This window comes from Lissotriton helveticus, chromosome 6, assembly GCF_964261635.1.
Source record: "Lissotriton helveticus chromosome 6, aLisHel1.1, whole genome shotgun sequence".
NCBI lineage: Eukaryota > Metazoa > Chordata > Amphibia > Caudata > Salamandridae > Lissotriton > Lissotriton helveticus.
In genome coordinates, this window is record NC_136067.1 from 2,080,104,438 (window position 1) to 2,080,127,326 (window position 22,889).

Genomic DNA, 22,889 nt, shown 5'->3' on the forward strand with positions numbered 1-22,889 from the left:
TTACGAGTCCCATTTATTCCGGCGCCATTTTGGGCGAGGACGGGCAGGTCCAGGATATAGTCAAAATGTCTCTACCAACCATCGACTATGATGATGTTCATATGCTGTATTTATTAGAGTAACACTCATCTGTCCACATGAAATTAATTTGCCACAATCTAAACATGTCATTTTAATCTTTCCAAAGTTCTTCTAAATATTTGGGACCGTTTCCCTTGCCTCTGATGCTGTCAGTGCCACTTCTTTGACGAATGTACTGGCAGGTCGGGGGTTCTTCTCCAAATCTCTCTTTTATGCAGCACTATAATTAATCGGTGCCACCTCTCCATATGACGATGCATGGTATAGTTACCATAACTATATTTTTTTTCGGTTCCTCTGGAGAGTACATCGTGGCAGATGAAGCGTGTAACGTACCGGGCATTTACCTTTTTTTGCATATAGAGGAAAGGAAAAAACAATTCAAGCGTCCGACTTCTAAGGTGTCCCAGGGCCATTTTAGTGGACCAGGCCCAAATCCAAAGAACAGGCCGCCATTTTGAGAGTCCTGTTGCAGCCGCCTGTCGCTGTAGCATCAAGAGCAGCCGAAACTCAGCTGAATGGCAACTGAAATGGTAAAGGGGCGCCCCACTACAGCAGACGAGCCTCCACCTGGGAAGGCCCGTTCACGCCTCCTCCCCCCCCCCCCTTCGGACACCCCACGCCGTTATTCGGAGCAGTATTGTAGGACGGCCACACCAGTGCAGCAACTTGCTAGACACCACCTCGGTGGTAACCGAATCTCAGCGCCTTGTGGTGTCTTCTAGTCAGAAAATATTGTTGCGCTGCCTTTGGCCCCATTCGCACATCGGTCCGCTACTGACGCCACCTCACAGGCCAAGGGGTTGCCCCACGCCGACTTTCAGCATTGTAGGATGGCCACACCAGTGCGGCAACTTGCTAGACACCACCTCGATGCCATCCGGATCTTGGCATCTCAGCACCTTGTGGTGTCTTCTATTCAGGAAATATTGTTGCGCTGCCTTTGGCCCCATTCGCACATCGGTCCGCTACTGACGCCATCTCACAGGCCAACGGGGTGCCCCACGCCGACTTTCAGCATTGTAGGATGGCCACACCAGTACGGCAACTTGCTAGACACCACCTCGGTGCCATCCGGAACTTGGCATCTCAGCTCCTTGTGGTGTCTTCTATTCCGAAAATATTGTTGCGCTGCCTTTGGCCCCATTCGCACATCGGTCCGCTACTGACGCCATCTCACAGGCCAACGGGGCGCCCCACGCCGACTTTCAGCATTGTAGGATGGCCACACCAGTGCGGCAACCTAGACACTACCTCGGTGCCATCCGGATCTTGGCATCTCAGCGCCTTGTGGTGTCTTCTATACAGAAAATATTGTTGCGCTGCCTTTGGCCCTATTCGCACATCGGTCCGCTACTGACGCCATCTCACAGGCCACAACTTTCAGCATTGTAGGATGGCCACACCAGTGCGGCAACTTGCTAGACACCACCTCGGTGCCATCCGGATCTTGGCATCTCAGCGCCTTGTGGTGTCTTCTATTCCGAAAATATTGTTGCGCTGCCTTTGGCCCCATTCGCACATCGGTCCGCTACTGACGCCATCTCACAGGCCAACGGGGCGCCCCACGCCGACTTTTACCATTGTAGGATGGCCACACCAGTGCGGCAACTTACTAGACACCACCTCGGTGCCATCCGGATCTTGGCATCTCAGCGCCTTGTGGTGTCTTCTATTCAGGAAATATTGTTGCGCTGCCTTTGGCCCCATTCGCACATCGGTCCGCTACTGACGCCATCTCACAGGCCAACGGGGCGCCCCACGCCGACTTTCAGCATTGTAGGATGGCCACACCAGTGCGGCAACTTACTAGACACCACCTCGGTGCCATCCGGATCTTGGCATCTCAGCGCCTAGTGGTGTCTTCTATTCGGAAAATATTGTTGCGCTGCCTTTGGCCCCATTCGCACATCGGTCCGCTACTGACGCCATCTCACAGGCCAACGGGGCGCCCCACGCCGACTTTCAGCATTGTAGGATGGCCACACCAGTGCGGCAACTTACTAGACACCACCTCGGTGCCATCCGGATCTTGGCATCTCAGCGCCTAGTGGTGTCTTCTATTCGGAAAATATTGTTGCGCTGCCTTTGGCCCCATTCGCACATCGGTCCGCTACTGACGCCATCTCACAGGCCAACGGGGCACCCCACGCCGACTTTCAGCATTGTAGGATGGCCACACCAGTGCGGCAACCTAGACACTACCTCGGTGCCATCCGGATCTTGGCATCTCAGCGCCTTGTGGTGTCTTCAAATCAGAAAATATTGTTGCGCTGCCTTTGGCCCTATTCGCACATCGGTCCGCTACTGACGCCGCCTCACGTGCCAACGTATTTTCTCCGCATTTTATACCCTATGCCGCATAACAGGTCATGTGACTTGTTTATAAAACTTTTCATTGGTTCATTTTACTTTTGGTTTCCTAATGATGGAAGGCTTGATCATATGACCTAAAAACAACACTTTTCCGGATGAAAACTTTTTTTTTTCCCAAACGATGAAAGCCCCACCTTGTTTCTGGATGTTTCAGACTGAAGCTGGCGTCAACATGAAAGCACCACCATCTCGTGGCTCCGTCGTGGTCATTCCGCGAGCAATCATGGCAGCCGCTCCCCACCAGAAGCCTGCAGGAGTCGGGGGCCCCCAAAACTTTTGTTGAATCCTCAAGGCAGAGGGGACGCTTTCGAGAATGGGGTCCAAGACCTACAAGACAAGCGTGCGATTTCCAAGGTGTCCCAGGGCCATTTCAGTGGACCAGGCCCAAAAAGGAAAGAGCCTGCCGCCATTTTGAGAGTCCTGTGACAGCCGCCTATCGCTGCACCGCAAGAGTGGGCGCAACTCAGCTGAATTGCGGCTTTTGACACAGTGGACCAAAAGCGGACGGAATGGCAACTGAAACGGTAAAGGGGCGCCCCACTACAGCAGACGAAACTCCACCTGGAGAGGCCCGTTCACGCCGCCTCCCCCCCCCCCGGGGCGCCCCACGCCGTTATTCGGAGGGCGGCAACTTACTGGACATCGCCTTGGTGCCATCGTTCTGCTGTCTTGGAACTATTCGCACAACAGTTTGCTACTGATGACCCACCCCCCGCGACGCCCCACGCCGGATACCGAAATCAGTGCGGCACCCAGGCAACATCACCTGGGTGCCGTCCAGAAATCTGGACGTTGTGCTGCGTTGGGACTATTCGCACAGCCGACCGCTACTTCGTTGTTTTTCCCTAAAAATGTTTAAATGTTTTTACTGTTTTTGTTTTGTTGTATATATTTATAAGTTATTAAAGTTTTATAATCTTACTACTTTGTTGGAGTGCTATATATTTTTAATGTGACACATAATTGTCAAAACTTTGATGTACAAAGAGTCATCCCTGGAATCTTCCGCTTCAGGCTCGGTCCCCTCCCCAATCACAATACAGGATGGTTTTCAGATAGTAGGAACGCGTGTGCTGTGACGGATCTCATCGGGTGTGGGCCTTGATCTACTATAACTCCTTTGAAGAGGGGTGATTCTTTACAGCTGGGGCCATAAACTACATCTGCAGGGCTAGCTGATAGCCTAGGACCGGCCTGGACAATCGGACACAGAGGAAAAGGAGTGTCAGAGGGTGCGGTAGTGAATAGGGCGAAAGGGAGGTGTCGGGTGGGCACAGGGTGTGATTCTCAGGGAAGAGCAGCGCAGATGGGGGGAGGTTTATTGCCCATGCATGAGACAGAGAGCGGGGTTGACTAGTGCCTGGGGGAGATGCTTACGAGGGTGGGGAGCCATGCTACGGATCGACAGCGTGCAGAGAGTGGGTCTGGTCAAGGCATCTAAAATGGCTGCCGTGCACGACAAAAGTGTGGCATTTGAAAAAAGGCAAGATGGCGCAGACAATGTTTTTCAACACTTCCTGATTTCCTTCGAATCGAACGTTAACAGACGTTCGGGCATATTACCAAAGTTAAGCGATATTTATCCCTAACGATGCTTAGCAACGAATTTTTTACCGCTAAGCATCGTCAGAAATTATCGCAGATAAACCTTGCTATTATCAAGGTTTATCGCAAATGCGATGAAAAACGACCGCAATGCATTAATATCGCTGAAAAGTCAGCGATATTCATGCATTACCGAGCTAATGCTCTTAGCCATGTTATCCACCTCCCATTGGATAACATGGCTAAGAACTGCTCAGGGCAGGTGTCACTTTTTGGAGATATTCGCGCTTAGCGCGAATATCTCCAAAAGTTGGTAATAGGAGATAGCGATGTTAGCGACTGTTTCCAGTCGCTAACATCTTGGCATGCCCACTTTGCATGTCATTAGTGATAAATATCACTGACATGCAAAGTGGAGCCCAAGATGGTCGCTATCTCCTACTAGCGGTCGCTAACTGGTGTTAGCAACAGCTAGGTAATAGGGAGATAATTTTATCTCCGCGGAGCGCTGTTACAGATATATATCTTTTTTTGAACGTTAATTTCTCAAAATCCACTGGAGCACATATATTGAGACCTAGCAAAGGCACATCGGGCTACCAGTCCCTACAATTTTGCCAAGTTTCGTACAAATCCATTCAGCCGTTCGATTATTATTATTTTATTTATTTTTTGCCCCACGGGGCCCTTTTAAAACCTCCACATCAAACCTAAGAGGTCAAGGAGGATCTACTATGCCCCCCTATGGTCATTTGCCCCTTCGCTTTGGCCTCCTCTTGAGTCTCGATCCTACCGAGAGACAAGATGGCGGCCGCTACGGACTGTTTGGAATGTGTACAGACGCCGGAGAACCAATCAGCTTCGCAAAGCTCCGTAACGCGAAAAGTACGCGAAGCGTAGCGCTGTTACAGATATATATCTTTTTTTGAACGTTAATTTCTCAAAATTCACTGGAGCACATATATTGAGACCTAGCAAAGGCACATCGGGCTACCAGTCCCTACAATTTTGCCAAGTTTCGTGCAAATCCATTCAGCCGTTCGATTATTATTATTATTTTTTTTTTGCCCCGAGGGGCCCTTTTAAAACCTCCACATCAAACCTAGGGGGTCAGGGCGGATCTACTATGCCCCCTTATGGTCATTTGCCCCTTCACTTTGGCCTCCTCTTGTCTCTCGATCCTACCGAGAGACAAGATGGCGGCCGCTACGGACTGTTTGGAATGTTTACAGACGCCGGAGAACCAATCAGCTTCGCTTCACAAAGCTCCGTAACGCGAAAAGTACGCGAACTGGAGCGCTGCCCGGTCCGCTGTTACAGATATATATCTTTTTTTGAGCGTTAATTTCTCAAAATCCACTGGAGCACATATATTGAGACCTAGCAAAGGCACATCGGGCTACCAGTCCCTACAATTTTGCCAAGTTTCGTGCAAATCCATTCAGCCGTTCGGGCTAAAAGTGAGGCCAACCGCCCTATGGAAAACTCAATGTTAAAAACACGTTTTGGGACCCCCCTTTTTTCTCGGCCCCCCCTTGACGAACCCCCCCCAAATTTTCAGGGGCTGCTCAGAAACAAAATGTTCCATTTTCCTGAAGATTTCAGCCAATTCCGTCCACAAACGCCAAAGTTATTAGACATAGAATTTTCAAAAATCCCATAGAGAAAAAATCCTAACTATATATACCTACTGGCGGTCGCCAGTAGGTATATATAGTTAGGATTTTTTCTCTATGGGATTTTTGAAAATTCTATGTCTAATAACTTTGCCGTTTGTGGACGGAATTGGCTGAAATTTTCAGGAAAATGGCACATTTTGTTTCTGAGCAGCCTTTGAAAATTTCGGGGGGGGTTCGTCAAGGGGGGGCCGAGAAAAAAGGGGGGTCCCAAAACGCGTTTTTCCCATGTTAATTTCCATAGGGCGGTTGGCCTCACTTTTAGACCGAACGGCTGAATGGATTTGCACGAAACTTGGCAAAATTGTAGGGACTGGTAGCCCGATGTGCCTTTTGTAGGTCTCAATATATGTGCTCCAGTGGATTTTGAGAAATTAACGTTTAAAAAAAGATATATATCTGTAAGCGCGGACCGGGCAGCGGCCTAGGACGCGTACTTTTCGCGCAACGGAGCTTTGTGAAGCGAAGCTGATTGGTTCTCCGGCGTCTGTCAACATTCCAAACAGTCCGTAGTGGCCGCAAACAGTCCGTAGTGGCCGCCATCTTGTCTCTCGGTAGGATCGAGAGACAAGAGGAGGCCAAAGCGAAGGGGTAAATGACCATAAGGGGGAATAGTAGATCCTCGCTGACCCCCTAGGTTTGATGTGGAGGTTTTAAAAGGGCCCCGCGGGGCAAAAAAAAAAAATTATAATAATAATCTTACGGCTGAATGGATTTGCACGAAACTTGGCAAAATTGTAGGGACTGGTAGCCCGATGTGCCTTTGCTAGGTCTCAATATATGTGCTTCAGTGGATTTTGAGAAATTAACGTTCAAAAAAAGATATATATCTGTAACAGCGCACCGCTTCGCGTACTTTTCGCGTTACGGAGCTTTGCGAAGCGAAGCTGATTGGCTCTCCGGTGTCTGTAAACATTCCAAACAGTCCGTAGCGGCCGCCATCTTGTCTCTCGGTAGGATCGAGAGACAAGAGGAGGCCAAAGCGAAGGGGCAAATGACCATAAGGGGGCATAGTAGATCCTCGCTGATCCCCTAGGTTTGATGTGGAGGTTTTAAAAGGGCCCCGCGGGGCAAAAAAAATAAATAATAATAATAATCGAACGGCTGAATGGATTTGCACGAAACTTGGTAAAATATTAGGGACTGGTAGCCCGATGTGCCTTTGCTAGGTCTCAATATATGTGCTTCAGTGCATTTTGAGAAATTAACGTTCAAAAACAAGATATATATCTGTAACAGCGCTCCGCTTCGCGGAGATAAAATTATATCTGTATTACCTAGCTGTTGCTAACACCAGTTAGCGACGGCTAGTAGGAGATAGCGACCATCTTGGGCCCCACTTTGCATGTGAGTGATATTTATCACTAATGACATGCAAAGTGGGCATGCCAAGATGTTAGCGACTGGAAACAGTCGCTAACATCGCTATCTCCTATTATCAACTTTTGGAAATATTCGAGATAAGCGCGAATATCTCCAAAAAGTAACAGCTGCCCTGAGCAGTTCTTAGCCATGTTATCCTATGGGAGGTGGATAACATGGCTAAGAGGATTAGCTCGGTAATGCATGAATATCGCTGAGTTTTCAGCGATATTAATGCATTGCGGTCGGTTTTTATCGTACTTGCGATAAACTTTGATAATAGCAAGGTTTATCTGCGATAATTTCTGACGGTAAAAAAATCTTTGCAATGCATCGTTAGGGATAAATATCGCTTAACTTTGGTAATATGCCCCAACGTCTGTTAACGTTCGATTCGAAGGAAATCAGGAAGTGTTGAAAAACATTGTCTGCGCCATCTTGTCTTTTTTCAAATGCCACACTTTTGTCGTGCACGGCAGCCATTTTAGATGCCTTGACCAGACCCACTCTGTGCACGCTGTCGATCCTTAGCATGGCTCCCCACCCTCGCAAGCATCTCCCCCAGGCAGTGGTCACCCCCGCTCTCTGTCTTATGCATGGGTAATAAACCTCCCCCCATCTGCGCTGCTCTTTCCTGAGAATCACACCCTGTGCCCGCCCGACACCTCCCTTTCGCCCTATTCACTACTGCACCCTCTGACACTCCTTTTCCTCTGTGTCCGATTGTCCAGGCTGGTCCTAGGGTATCAGCTAGCCCTGCAGATGTAGTTTATGGCCACAGCTGTAAAGATTCACCCCTCTTCAAAGGAGTTATAGTAGATCAAGGCCCACACTCGATGAGATCCGTCACAGCAGAAGCGTTGCTATTATCTGAAAACCATCCTGTATTGTGATTGGGGAGGGGACCGAGCGTGAAGCGGAAGATTCCAGGGATGACTCTTTGTACATCAAAGTTTTTACAATTATGTGTCACATTAAAAATATATAGCACTCCGACAAAGTAGTAAGATTATAAAACTTTAATAATTTATAAATATATACAAGAAAACAAAAATAGTAATAACATATAAACATTTTTAGGGAAAAACAACGAAGTAGCGGTCGGCTGTGCGAATAGTCCCAACGCAGCACAACGTCCAGATTTCCGGCGTGGGGCGGGTCATCAGTAGCAAACTGTTGTGCGAATAGTTCCAAGGCAGCAGAACGCGCTGAAATCTAGATGACACGAAAGTGATGTCTAGTAAGTTGCCACCCAGCAAATAACGGCGTGGGGCGTCGCGGGGGGTGGGTCTTCAGTAGCAAACTGTTGTGCGAATAGTTCCAAGGCAGCAGAACGATGGCACCAAGGTGATGTCCAGTAAGTTGCCGCACTGGTTTTGGTATCCTACAATGCTGCTCCGAATAACGGCGTGGGGCGCCCCGGGGGAGGCGGCGTGAACGGGCCTCTCCAGGTGGAGTGTCATCTGTTGTAGTGGGGCGCCCCTTTACCGTTTCAGTTGCCATTCCGTCCGTTTTTGGTCCACTGTGTCAAAAGCCGCAATTCAGCTGAGTTGCGCCCACTCTTGCGGTGCAGCGATAGGCGGCTGTCACAGGACTCTCAAAATGGCGGCAGGCTCTTTCCTTTTTGGGCCTGGTCCACTGAAATGGCCCTGGGACACCTTGGAAATTGGACGCTTGTCTGCTAGGTCTTGGACCCCATTCTCGAAAGCGTCCCCTCCGCCTTGAGAATTCATCAAAAGTTTTGGGGGCCCCGACTCCTGCAGGCTTCTGGTGGGGAGCGGCTGCCATGATTGCTCGCGGAATGACTACGACGGAGCTACGAGATGGTGGTGCTCTCATGCTGACGCCAGCTTCAGTCTGAAACATCCAGAAACAAGGTGGGGCTTTCATCGTTTGGAAAAAAAAAAAGTTTTCATCCAATGAAAAGTGTTGTTTTTAGGTCATATGATCAAGCCTTCCATCATTAGGAAACCAAAAGTAAAATGAACCAATGAAAAGTTTTATAAACAAGTTACATGACCTGTTATGCCGCATAGGGTATAAAATGCGGAGAAAATACGTTGGCACGTGAGGCGGCGTCAGTAGCGGACCGATGTGCGAATAGGCCGAAGGCAGCACAACGCGCCAAGATCCGGATGGCACCGAGGTGGTGTCCAGCAAGTTGCAGCACTGGTGTGGCCATCCTACAATGTTGAAAGTCGGCGTGGGGCGCCCCGTTGGCCTGTGAGTTTGCGTCAGTAGCGGACCGATGTGCGAATAGGCCGAAGGCAGCACAACGCGCCAAGATCCGGATGGCACCGAGGTGGTGTCTAGTAAGTTGCCGCACTGGTGTGGCCATCCTACAATGCTGAAAGTCGGCGTGGGGCGCCCTGTTGGCCTGTGAGATGGTGTCAGTAGCGGACTGATGTGCGAATGGGGCCAAAGGCAGCGCAACAATATTTTCTGACGAGAAGACACCACAAGGCGCTGAGATGCCAAGATCCGGATGGCACCGAGGTGATGTCTAAGTTGCGGACTGATGTGCGAATGGGGCCAAAGGTAGCGTAACAATATTTTCTGTATGGAAGATACCACTAGGCGTTGAGATGCCAAGATTCGGATGGCACCGAGGTGATGTCTAGCAAGTTGGTGTGGTCATCCTACAATGCTGAAACTCGGCGTGGGTCGCCCCATTAGTCTGTGAGATGGCGTCAGTAGCGGACCGATGTGCGAATAGGCCGAAGGCAGCACAACGCGCCAAGATCCGGATGTCACAGTGGTGGTTTCATAGTTGAGAGGCACTTCATCTGCAGTGGGGCGCCGAGATCCGGATGGCACCGAGGTGATGTCTAGCAAGTTGCTGTACTGGTGTGGTCATCCTACAATGCTGAAAGTCGGCGTGGGGCGCCCCATTAGCCTGTGAGATGGCGTCAGTAGCGGACTGATGTGCGAATAGGCCGAAGGCAGCACAACGCGCCAAGATCCGGATGGCACCGAGGTGGTGTCCAGCAACTTGCCGCACTGGTGTGGCCATCCTACAATGCTGCGCCGAAAGTCGGCGTGGGGCGCCCCGTTGGCCTGTGAGTTCGCGTCAGTCAGTGGGGGCTGTTTGAGGATCTGACTGCATTGGAAAGCAATGTGATGCTGTGCGTCGCCCCCAAGATGGAGGTTCCTCGGCTGCAGTGGGGCGCCCCTTGGTGTTTCACTCGCTATGCAGCTGAGTTGCGTGCGCACTTGTGGCGAATAGGCCGAAGGCAGCACAACGCGCCGAGATCTGGATGGCACCGAGGTGGTGTCCAGCAATTTGCCGCACTGGTGTGGCCATCCTACAATGCTGCGCCGAAAGTCGGCGTGGGGTGCCCCGTTGGCCTGTGAGGTGGCGTCAGTAGCGGACCGATGTGTGAATAGGCCGGAACCAGCACAAGGCGCCAAGATCCGGATGGCACCGAGGTGGTGTCATAGTTGAGAGTTCTGAGCAGCGCTTGTAACACTGTCTGAAGCTTATTTGCACCTGCTGCAGCTTCACTATTGCCCTGGTGTGGCCTAAGATCGCCCATGACATAGGCGGCCACCTCCCGGGGTCCGGCGGAACTTTTTTCCTTTTCCTTTCTGCATCTTGTCCCAAATTCGTTTGACCTGAAGACACGACCAGGTCCCTGAATGTGTGCAGGGGGACGCTATTGATTGAATCAAAATGGCGGCTTCACACAAAGCTGACTCAAGCGTTTTCTGGTGGTTTCATAGTTGAGAGGCACTTCATCTGCAGTGGGGCGCCGAGATCCGGATGGCACCGAGGTGATGTCTAGCAAGTTGCTGTACTTGTGTGGTCATCCTACAATGCTGAAACTCGGCGTGGGTCGCCCCATTAGCCTGTGAGATAGCTGTTCTTTGGATTTGGGCCTGGTCCACTAAAATGGCCCTGGGACACCTAAGAACTCGAACGCTCGATTTTTTTTTCCTTTCCTGTACATGCAAAAAAAGGTAAATGCCCGGTATGTTACACGCTTCATCTGCCACGATGAACTCTCCAGAGGAAACGAAAAAATATATAGTTGTGGTAACTATACCATGCATCGTCATATGGAGAGGTGGCACCAATTAATTATAGTGCTGCATAAAAGAGAGATTTGGAGGAGAACCCCTGACCTGCTAGTACATTCATCAAAGAAGTGGCACTGAGAGCTTCAGAGGCAAGGGAAACGGTCCCAAATATTTAGAAGAACTTTGGAAAGATTAAAATGACATGTTTAGATTGTGATAAATTAATTTCATGTGGGCAGATGAGTGTTACTCTAATAAATACAGCATATGAACATCATCATAGTCGATGGTTGGTAGAGACATTTTGACTATATCCTGGACCTGCCCGTCCTCGCCCAAAATGGCGCCGGAATAAATGGGACTCGTAACTTCTTGTTGTGTACTGGTTGCAGAACCTTGAAATCACGAGATACGTATGCAGTTTTGAAGCACATGGCGGGCGGGGACGAGAATTGATTGAATATTTCGACATCCCTATTGATATTAAGTTCTGATGTGTTATTGATTACTGTACTGTTGAAAGTTCGAATTAACGTCACCCATGGTACTTGCCCGCAAATGTATATCTAGATAATTTTATTGTAACTGGCCCTGTCGTATTTTAATTATAAAATGTACGTCCACCGATTCCATAACTGTTAGACACCTTAGTTCTTGCAACCTAATGGCCCGCCCGTTACGTTCCTCTACAGTGTAAATGTCTACTCATCACATACGATTACAGTTTGCTCCGTGGCCGGCCCACGTGGTTATAGGCTCGTATTTGTATAATGAAATTTTCACAATAAAGGTTTTTAAAAGAAAACATGGTAGTAGTATATACATTGGTAAAGTTTGTAATAATAGTCACTGTATTAGAATCATTAAAAGGCAAGTGAAATAAAGCAGACCAATTACATGAAGGGTAAAAGGTATAATACGAAGGAACGCAGTAAAGATAAATGGTCAAGGGCTGTTGTGTTTTCTATTCCTGCAACATAAAGTGATCGATAAGAATCTCATATTCAGGCGTATCGGCGACTAAGACAGCAGGTCGACCCTCTTTTGCTCAACGGCTCCATCATGGGACGAAGAAACGCTCTTTTTCTCGAAAAAAGAATATATTTTACTTGCAGGACAGTTGTAAAATTTCCGGGAAAGTACATTAGCCTGGAACATTATAACATATATTTAAGAAAAAATAATGTTCGGAAGTAATGAAAAGCGTAATTTTTAGGTCATATGAGCAAGCCTTTCATCATTACAATAAGAAAAGTAAAATGAACCAATGAAAAGTTTTATTAACAAGTCACATGACTTGTTATGCTTACGTTACGCGCTGCGCGCCCCGGATGACTTCCGGATGCGCTAACGCGGCGCGTCATATGACGCATTACGCGACAACGCAGGTCCAGAATATAGTCAAAATGTCTCCACCAACCAGCGGTCGGAACACAACCCCTTTCAGCAGGCTAAATAGTTCTGTTAAATGAGAACAGAAGGGACAGGCAACAAGAACCATCAGTGAAAGAGGGGAGGGCTAGTTCTTCTCTACCGGGTTACATTGGGGCGCTACCGGAACTGATCGAATTGGTAGTCTACAGTGTTTCTGGATGTTTCAGACTGAAGCTGGGGTTAGCATGAGAGCAGCATCATTTCGTAGCTCCGTCGTGGCCATTCCGCAACCAATCATGGCAGCCGCTCTTTATCGTTATTTTGGGCGGGGTGGGTGGCGGAGTCGAGCTGTTTTGCAGCCATCATTGTGTGGAGTTCAGTTCATCTCACTAGTTTTGTATTTGTCATGAGGGGTTGTTCCTAATGTTTCTATTTTAGCGAGGTCAAAAAGAGATCCCATTAGTGGCCTACTGATTTTGCTCGATTCCTTTTCTTTTTTTTTACACGATTTTTCGTTATCTGCAAAGACTAAACAGAGTATTGCGACTCTGTGTTTGTTTGTAAATAGAGAATGAACCAAAGAGAACTAATTCTAAAACAGTAAATACTTGGATAACAATCAATCAAATGGAGAGAGAAGCAGGCACGACGGATTACAACGGGGGCAAAGGCCTGCGTTAACTACCTTTCACTATCTGCAAAGAGAGAGTACTCCTAATAGAAATGAGGGGGGGGGGCACCATTCAAAGCAGATCAGTGTGCATAAACACGAAAATGTTTTCACTTACCACGTACTTGACATTCGACAGCTTATGATATTTGCTATTAAAAAACCATTGAAATTCACTGAAAAAACCATAGGTTATAGACCATATATAGTTAGGAATTAGCATTTACAAAACCTTGAAAATTCACTGAAAAAACCATAGGTTATAGACCATATATAGTTAGGAATTAGCATTTAAAAAACCTTATTTTACTCACACAAAACCATTGAAATTACATATATAGTTAGTTGCACTAACTATATATCGCGCACCTGCAATCCACTGCTGATGATGTCACATATTACATCATTCATGACATGGTCAGTGACATCACTGATGACATCACTGATGACATCTCAAATGACATCACTGATGACATCACTGATGACAACATCCAGTGACTGTATGTTTCTGTAAAGTTAAAATGTGTCTTACATATTGAAGAATGAGTGGAAGTATAAGTGTCTGGACAAAGGATTTAGTAGGTGCATGACTGAATGCATGAGTGAGTGATTAAATGTGTCTCACTGAGTGCATGGGTTAGTGACTAAAGTGTCTTAATTTGTGCATCATTATGTCTGTTGTTCTGTAAACTGCTGCATGTTTTGATCAGTAGCTATATAATTAACTATATGGGTTACTGATTGATTGTCCAAGTATTTGTATGGGAGACTGAGTGTGTGTGTGGCTGGCTGGGAGGTGTGTGACTCTGTGCAGATCAATGTGTACTTGTATCAATGATTGTATAACAAGGTAAGTATGTGTTAGTATATGTTTGAAAATGTAAGGTGCTCTATGTTTAACTGTATAGACAAGAAAATGGAAGTGTCATTGATTCTTTACAGGACTGACTAGGTGTGTGAGTAACTCCATGGATGAGTGGCAGACTGTGAGTGTCTGTATAGGTGTATGAGTGCATATGATAGTGTTGTAAAGATGAGTGATTGTATGTATGAATGATAGTATGGGTGAATGAGTGAAGGTGTGTGTAGACGTAGGAATCAGTGAGTGCGTATGTAGTAACTAGTATTGGTGTGTCAATGGTTTCAAAAATTATATTCTGTATTTAACACTGGGTGAAACAGAGGTTATATTAAAATGTGAGGAGATGCATTGTATTGTCATATGAATGATATCATCAGTGATGTGGTCATTGATGTCAAATGAGATGTCATCAGTGATGTCATCAGTGATGTCATTTGAGATGTCATCAGTGATGTCATCAGTGATGTCACTGACCATGTCATGAATGATGTAATATGTGACATCATCAGCAGTGGATTGCAGGTGCGCGATATATAGTTAGTGCAACTAACTATATATGTAATTTCAATGGTTTTGTGTGAGTAAAATAAGGTTTTTTAAATGCTAATTCCTAACTATATATGGTCTATAACCTATGGTTTTTTCAGTGAATTTTCAAGGTTTTGTAAATGCTAATTCCTAACTATATATGGTCTATAACCTATGGTTTTTTCAGTGAATATATATATATATAGGTATATAAAGTTAGGATTTTTTCTCTATGGGATTTTTGAAAATTCTATGTCTAATAACTTTGGCGTTTGTGGACGGAATTGGATGAAATTTTCTGGAAAATGGAACATTTTGTTTCTGAGCAGCCCCTGAAAATTTGGGGGGGGTTCGACCAGGGGGGGCCGAGAAAAAAGGGGGGTCCCAAAACGTGTTTTTAACATTGAGTTTTCCATAGGGCGGTTGGCCTCACTTTTAGCCCGAACGGCTGAATGGATTTGCACGAAACTTGGCAAAATTGTAGGGACTGGTAGCCCGATGTGCCTTTTGTAGGTCTCAATATATGTGCTCCAGTGGATTTTGAGAAATTAACGTTTAAAAAAAGAAATATATCTGTAACAGCGGACCGGGCAGCTCCCCGGTTCGCGGACCGGGGCGCGTACCAGAACGTCGCGTAGCGAAGCTGATTGGCTCTCCGGTGTCTGTCAACATTCTAAACAGTCCGGAGCGGCCGCCATCTTGTCTCTCGGTAGGATTGAGAGACAAGAGGAGGCCAAAACAAAGGGGGAAATAACCATAAGGGGGCATAGTAGATCCTCCCTGACCCCCTAGGTTTAATGTGGAGGCTTTAAAAGGGCCCCGCGGGGCAAAAAATAAAAAAATAAAAATTTTGTTTTTTTTCGTGGGTAGCGCCCGGTCCGCGAACCGGGAAGCGTTCTGGGCAGCGTACTGCAATGAAAAATGAATGAGAGACTTTTCAAATGCAGTATGTTAATTGATTGTTGGTTTTGTTGATTATTTTTTATTGTTTTTTAGTTTTTTAAGCAATTATTTATTATTGTGATTGTGGTTGAAAATTTAATAACATTTCTAACATTTAACTAGTTTATTAATTACATATAAAAATGATTAAAGACTCAAACAATTTTTTAATATTACATACAATTTTATTTTTCGGATTGTTTTTCAAAATTTAATAGAACGTCTAGCATTTGACTGTCCGATATGTCCTCTTGTTGAGTGAACATAAGTTCCCACATTTGACCGTCATCATAATGAAGTAAATGATCCACAGATTCTACACATTGAACTAATTCATGGTCCCGTGATTCATCCATGAAATCTGAGTCATCATTGTCCTCAATATCTTTTTCTGTGTTGTTCTCCAGAACAATTTCAAAGGAAACATTCTGCTCACCTTCCATTTTCTTGCTGTAATTTGCATAAAAAATAAATATATCAGTAGAGATAGGGCACTGTTGGGTTTAAGTTCAGACAGGTACTTGTGAGTTTATAACAGAGAAGTAATCTATGGGTACTGTATGGTTTCAGGCGTGAAGTAGTACTATTAAAAAGGGCCTGTGAAGAAGCCTAAGTAAATTCATAATTATACCACAGAAACCTAAATCAATCCATAATTATAATAAAGAAGCCTTTCTCAATGTCTAACTCTTACAGAGGGATAGTATATAACTATCTGAAAATGTTTTCAAATTTATAAAATAATATCTCACCTTCTAAAAACAAGTTTAAGTTGTGAGTGAAAATGATCTTGCAATGTAGTTCAGGAAGTAGTAGTCAAAAGGGCTGTGTTTCTCTCTCTTCCTTTATATATATTCAGGTACATAACCAATCAAATGTCAGGTAAAAAAAGTAGAAAATGAAAGTAACATTTTCATTGGTTGTCAATTCCAACACTTCAGATGTGTTTTGTGAAGTAATTTACCTCAGGGTATTTAGAGAGGTCTACAGGCTAAATGACTAAATGGAATTCCAATCAAATTTGTGAAAATGGTAGGGATTGGTATGTAGTATGAGCTAATCTATATTTGGTGAAATTGTCTCCAGTGGCTTTTCTGTGAACTACTTTCCCACCTTTTTTGATGGTGCGCTTCCAAGGGAGCTACCCGGTACGCGAACCGTTGAGCGCCTCGGTTCGCGGACCTTAAGCGTTCCAGAAGTCCACCATTTTGTGTTTCGGTCGAATTAAGATACAAGATGGAGGGCAAATAATGTTCAGAATGGGTAGAAGGGGGCACGGTAGACTTATCTTGACCCCCTAGGTTTTGTGAGGGTGGCTGAGGAGGCCCATATGTGCGAAAAAAAAACATTTTTTTTTTAAATTTCGCGAGGTTAGCTCCCGGTTCGCGTACCGGGTAGCGCCCCAGGGAGCGTACTTTGTTGAAAATTAGTGAAAAATGTTAGAGTACAATAATAATTGTGAGTGATCAGATGTAGGGTAGCTCTGAGAAGAGCTTTTGGGTTTATGGTACATTTAGGTACTTATAAGTAGGTACCAATGCACATTCTTAAATTCAGAGTGAAAATTCTGTTGCCCTCATCTGAGAAGTGAACTCCATCTCCTCTGTAGATATCTTGCATGTAGTAACGCAAGTTATTGTTGTACAGGGAGCCCATTCCATGGTCTCTCATGTAAGCTGAAACAGATTTGTTTACATGCTTCCTCGACTTCTCAATTTGTGGACAAAATTGGTTTGACCACCTCCATTTCTGTCTTTGGCATATATTTGAATATACCAAGGCAGTCTGAGGAAAAAGTGCCATTAATTGCTCAAAGGTGTCCTTTAAAAGCATTTCCAGACCTACACCAGTCAAAGTGCCCAAGTCATTACCTCCACAGTGCACAATTAACAGGTCAGGTTTGGGCAAATGCATAAAGGTTTTCACCAATGGTATCAATTGGTGACATTTTAATCCTCTGTGGCCAAACCACTTAATTTCCACATCTTGTAAATTGAGGTTAGGTAATTTCCTGTTTTCAACGTACCTTTGAGCCCAGTGAATATAACTATGTCCAACAATCCAGACAGAAAACATGGTGAGAGAAGGTTCTCCTGCAGTCAGATGAAGTGTGGCAATGAAATGGCAGTTGAAAAAATGAGAGTTTAAAATGAAAAAAACTGTGGAGTTTCTGTGTTCATGAAGCAGTAACAGTGATTGGTGGATTTTGATTGCTGAAAACAGAAAGTTAGGGTGCACGGATGAGTTATTTGAAAGATGTATTTTGAGTGGTCAATAAAAAATCATTAAATGAAAGAATGCACTGGATATGCAGGTGCACTGAGAGTTCAGAGTTCAATTGCAACAAAGTTGTGTGAACTTGCAAACACCAGAAGTCTTCCAAGAGGTGGTTGCCATGCAGAAAAGACAGAAAGGGCAGAGGGGGGAAGGGTTTTCATTTGAAAAAAAGTGAGGGAAGAGTTTTGATTGGGTGACATGAGAAATATGTGTGAAGAATTACAGCATTTCTGTGCTTTTGATAGCTGCAGACTCTGGAGTGCATACCTTTTGCTCTGCTGAAGACAAATTGGTGTGTTTCTGAGACTGTTTTCAAACTCAAAGTATTTGCTAAGGTGAGAAAATATTTCTTTAATTTAGATAGAGAATAGTGTGCTTTAAGGAGAAAATTATGAATTATGTGGCGCAAATTGCTTGTAAATATGCTCCCACATGTGCATGGAAAATTTTGATTTTGAATGTTTGTGTTACATAGCCATGTTAAAAGTGATACAAACATGCAGGAAAGGCAATGAAAAAATGCTTTTATGTGTCTTAAGGACATTTTAAGTAATTTTGCCATGTGCAGTGTTTTGAAATTATGATTTGAAAATCGTTTTTGGGGAAAAGGAATTGATTTAAATTTATGACAAGGACATAATGGTGTATGCTTCTTTATACAGCAATTGACTGTCCCTGATGTTATTTTTCCCATTTTAATGTAAGACCTTTCTCTGTGGCGCAAGTTGCTTGTAAATATGCTCCGACCTGTGCATGGGAAATTTAGATTTTAAATGTTTGTGTTACATAGCCATGTTAAAAGTGACCCAACCATGCTGGAAAGGCAATCAAAAAACGCTGTCATGTGTCTTAATGACATTTTAAGTCATTTTCCCATGTGCAGTGTTTTGAAATTATGATTTGAAAATCGCTTTTGAGGTAAAGGAATGTTGTTAAAATTTATGTGCGCCATATGCCCCCAAATTTCTTTTTCAGGGGTGCAGCAGGGTGTTCTTGAGACACCCCTGCACCTTGGAAAAAATTCCTAATTTGTGATGAGCAAATTGTTAATCGCAAATTGCACCTTCATTTATATGAGCCTTGAGATCTATTGCAGCTTAAACAGAGCTTACCGAGATCAGGCGATTCCCAGGCGATTTCTTCCAGTGCACGTGAAAGCGCGTGCACAATGCCACCAGCCGCTTGCCTCGCATTACCACATCAAAGGCAAGGCGGCCTCGTCTCAGGCCCCTGCTGCTTCACACCCTCATGCCGCTCTCCCCGCTCCGCCCCCTCCCCTGCCCGCCGTGTCGCATTTCTCCTCCGCCGGCCGTACTTTCACTTTGACGGCCGCAGGCCATCTCTCGTGTTTCTCCTTGTTATTGTTCGAGTGTTTCCCTGGCTCAGCGTGGTGCCCGATTCATGGACATTTACAGACGCTCTGGTCTCTGTTATTGTATTTCCAGGACATGGTGCCATTCTGCCGCAGCAGCATTAGGGCTGTACATAAAATGCCATGCGATAATTCACTCTAGTTTTACTTAGGCTCTCACAATGTTTTTAAGTAACGTGACAGCTGCAACATATTTAAGTGCCCAGACAGCTACAACCACACTTGTGAACAGCATTTCTTACCCCGCTCGGTAGGCGGGGTCATGACTTCACTCAAATGGTGAACAATGGCATGGGAGTCAAGAACATCGCAGAGTAGGGTTATAAGCTGGCCGGTGCTTGTTCTACATTGGCATGCAGCACTCCCTTTGAAGACTAGATTCCTGTTTGTATTCCCCAGTCTAATATAAACAAGCATTTTTTATACTGCAATTAAAATAAAATAAAGCGGAACAGGACCGTAAATTACGTGTGACGTACATTGCATACAAACTGAGGATTCACGTGTGTTTGTCTATACACTCCAGCACCCGCTTACACATACAGTGGTACCTACACAGCAGCACACACACACTAACAAACATAGATAGATACACAGCACAGCGTGGGACACGCACACAAACACAGTGGCTCACACACGCACACTCACAGTAGGCCACATACAGTAACTCGCTGTACACACACGCGCACACACACGCAGTACATCACGCTCCACATACACAGGCACTCAAGGTTAAATGCACACGCATAAAGTGGCACAGACACAGAGTGAGTCACACACAACTGCAAGGTCAGTAATTGTCAGGTACAAACCCACTCGCAAACAGCGTGACTCACAAGCGCAGTAGTGCATACCCTCACACTGTTACATGCTTAAAGTGGCACACAGTCTAAGATGCAGTGACACATAGACTATTACTATGAAGCACACACACTTAGATAGACATACCTAGGCACGTGCACACGAGCACTCCTAATTTCAGATTTGGACGTAGCATTCGCTGCGTTTTGTAGTCTGAGAGGCATTTGAAACACACAACCACCTGCCTTTAGCTCATACACTCAGAAGGTGCCAGCACAGGGCTCCCTCCTATATCCGCCTTAATGCGCTCTTGTTCTGTCAATTAATTAGCCTCCGAGGGTGGGAGCGGTCGCTCTTGTGATCCCCCCGCCTGCCGGGAGGCTCGGGCACATTACAGACGGAATAGCAGTGGTCCCCACGCCACCAGCTGCCTAATAACTGAGCTGCCTGCAGCCCGGCAGAGCACAGCTGGGACCTGCCCCACCAGGCTCGGCACCAACAGCTCCCCTAATCAGCCGGGCCAGCCGGCCACTGCGAGCCGCTCTTTAGTGGGCAGATGGTGTGACTTTGGACACTTTTACCTGCGTTAAAGTATTGCATGCCTCCCTCGCCCCCCCCCCTCACTCCCCTCAAACTATACACCCCTGCTTTCAAGTGGAGGCTGGAGGGCATCTTACTCATTCTAGAGACTAATTACAACTCTGATTTCTAGTGTTTATTTGGAAGGGGCACAGAAGTTGCAATTGTGTGTTGCATTATTTCTTATCAAGCACGTAGCAGCAAACACTTGGGTAGGTCAAATGCATGAGAGTATTTTTCTAGGGTTTATCCCAAGCTCAAGCATTTAAAAGTACTTTGAGATGTGATAAATGTCCAAGATCACACAGGGTGTGCCTGCAATGACACTGTAATTGTGCCCAGCTATCAGGTTTTACAATTTGCACTTCAGCCGCTGGATGGTAGGTAGGATTTGTAAAGTGTGCCCAGGATCACACAGTGTGGTCATGCAGCAGTTTAATTGTCTACTGGACCAATAAAACTAACATTGTCCAGTATACCAATCAGAATTGCTCTCCAAAGACACCAGGCAAAGCAGACGCTCCCTCAAACAGATCACCAAGCGCAATATACCCTACTTACAGCCTAGCCTGTTCTCTGTCGAGACTTTAGCAATCTTTAGAGCACAAGATAAGATCTTTTCACATGGAAGAGTCAGACGTATTGCAATACTACTTAAGAAACAAGCATTGGCATAGACAATAGGTCTCGCCTTTGGGACCTTATACGTGTTTAGCCATGCAACAGTTGATGTTGCTGCACCAAGGATATTATGCTGCATAACTAAATACTTAAAAGGTCCCAAAGGCGAGACCTATTGGCTATGCCAATGCTTGTTTTTCTTTCACTTCGTTATCTATTTTGTTTTTCACAATTATACCCTCTTCTGTCTTTTCTTCGGTAAATAGATCTATTAAACAGTATCTCGTCTTTACTCCCTATAGCTGTCTTTCTTTTAACATCACTCTCTGTTTACTTTCCTTATACGTACACTTTTTTAAAAAAAAAATTTTTTGGGTTAGCTCCCGGTCCGCGTACCGGGAAGCTAACCCGGGAGCGAACCAAAAGAAATAGAGCTTGCCAGAGTGCTAAACATTGTAGCAATTTTTTTTGAAAGGGAAGGTAGTTCTGAAAAGAACTTTTTTTTTTATATTTTTGTTGTTTTATATTTTTTTTTTATTTTTTGAACATTTTTTGTTTTTTTTGTATTTTCTGAACGATTTTATATTTTTTTGGGTTTTTTTGGGGGGGGGGAAACAACAAAAAACAGGCGTTGAAAAGGGCTCAACAGGAGCAAAAAAAAATTACTGGGGGCGGTTAGGGCAATCATGGTGTTCATATGCAAGGTTGAGTGCATTGATGCTCATGTTGCCACAAGCTAATAATGCACGACAGTGCATACATAAATGTATCATATGCCCAAAATTTTGTTGGATATTTGGCACAGTTTCCCGTGCCTCCTCTGGTGTTAAAGAAACCGGTATTGTTGGTCTGGCCACAGGAGTTGGTCTAGGATTGTCCAGCATATCCCTTAATTCCGCCCGGCTGTAATTTAGGGGATGTTTCCTCGTCATGTGCCTATGCATGGTGTGATTACCATAACTGTATTTTTTGTCCGTCCCTCTGGACAATTGTTCCTTGCATATGAGGCAGGTGACATACCTCGCGTTGACTTTTTTTTGTCCACGAGGCATCGAAAAAAACTGCCAGATGAAACTGGCTTTCTTTCTGGAAACCCGGGGCAACTCTTCCAGGAATTGTGGTTCTTCTCCCTCCTCATCCATTTCTTCATCTTCCTCCTCAGTGTTGGTAATCACCTGGGGAGGTGGTCCTCTCTTCCCATGAGGAGGTGGAGGTGGTGGTGGGGGTCCACCAGCTGAAGCAACCAATGAAGCCATTTTCACACAAGCAAAATAGGTCTTCCAACAAGCAAAATAGGTCTTCCTCTCACAATGATGAAAGTCAGAGTGAGGAAAGAAGGAGGGGTTTTCATCATTTGGAAAAAACAATACTTCTCAACCAATGAAAAGTGTTATTTTTAGGTCACCTGACCTAGCCTTCCATAATTATGAAACTAAAAGTGAAATGAACCAATGAAAAGTTGTATTAACAAGTCACATGACCTCTCACGCTCATGTTACGCGCTGCGGAACGCTCCCCGGTTAGCTTCCGGGTCGCTCCGCTTCGCTCCTCGGTCCGCGCCCCGGGACACTTCCGGGTGCGCTAACGCGATACGTCACAAGACGCATTTCGCGGCAACGCGATACGTCGCGCTTTCGCGCCGTGGATCGCTTCCGGGGAGCTGCGTTTCGCGCCTCGGTCCGCGCCCCGGGGCACTTCCGGGTGCGCTAACGCAGTACGTCATAAGACGCATTACGCGGCAACGCGATACCGTCACTATGTTGATTTCTTACCGGTTCGCGGACCGGATCGCGGAATCAAATT